This window comes from Lucilia cuprina, chromosome 2, assembly GCF_022045245.1.
Source record: "Lucilia cuprina isolate Lc7/37 chromosome 2, ASM2204524v1, whole genome shotgun sequence".
Classification (NCBI taxonomy): domain Eukaryota; kingdom Metazoa; phylum Arthropoda; class Insecta; order Diptera; family Calliphoridae; genus Lucilia; species Lucilia cuprina.
This window is the reverse complement of record NC_060950.1, coordinates 48077406-48078408: the sequence shown is the minus strand read 5'-3', so window position 1 is coordinate 48078408 and position 1003 is coordinate 48077406. Positions and strand designations below refer to the sequence as shown.

The 1003-nt window shown below is 38.7% G+C and overlaps 1 protein-coding gene across 4 annotated transcripts in view; it reads right to left on the bottom strand.

Moving 5' to 3' along the window:
- Positions 1-1003, bottom strand: part of LOC111677206 (calcineurin-binding protein cabin-1-like) — a 637283-nt gene that overhangs the window by 377737 nt on the left and 258543 nt on the right. The window lies entirely within an intron of this gene.

Genomic DNA, 1003 nt, shown 5'->3' with positions numbered 1-1003 from the left:
TTTGTTGATACAGCTGTCGCTGGGTTGACAATCTTTGGCCGAGTATGACTCGGATCGTTCCGGAGCGAAGATCCAATTGTCGTGGGAACGTTCTGGAGACCTGATCCTCTTTGCCTCAGATCTTGTGATAAAGTCCGATTTTTCCTATGGAGAGTCGTTGGATTGACTAACTATGATTTCCTGAAACATCTTTTTCAACTTCCTCCTCTGTGCTCCAGATAGTCCTTTCTCAGTAATAGATAGTTTAGCTATTCTATCACTAACCTGTTTCACTTTTTGAGATATTGAATTTTAAAGTTTTAACGGTTTCTGAGGTGATTTTTGATTATGTAAATTTAAAAAACAAACTCACATGCATAGAAAATAAATAAATACATGAAACTAGAGTCCATTTGAATAATTATGCATATATGTATATAGTTTTTCATAATTCGTTCGTATGTCTATGCGTAAAAACTTTTTTAAAATTTTAAAAATAAAATATCAGCTTATAAATGTTCATACTTTAAAAGCGAAATATGCGTAGATTCTACGACCCAAAATTAAGTTTAGGTGTCTCGGCGTTTTTCTTTTTGACGTACTTACAGTGTAATTAAATAAATCAGTTTCATACAGCAGAGGCTGTGAATAAACCTTTCAAACAATTGTCCGTAAAGCATCCCCCCCGGGGGCATGTTACCTTGGCGAGACCTCCGCCTTGGTGTTATTGCAATCCCGGGGTATATAGAGGTGGAAAATACCTCCAATCTGACCGGGATTGAAAAATTGGTTACAGTCTACTGTTTGGCTTAGTCCTTGCATAGATTGCCAGAGGTCAGACCAGAGCACCTAATCTGGTACTACGGGTGGCCTGGTCAGTTGGTTGAGGTTCCTTCGGGATCCACGTAGTGGCTGTGGTTTAAACCCAAATTCTCCGGAAGAGTAAGTGGCGGTTAAAAGACTAATGCATGATAATAGTCAATATTTCGGGATAAGTTCGGTGCTGTTGCCGAAAATCAACAGA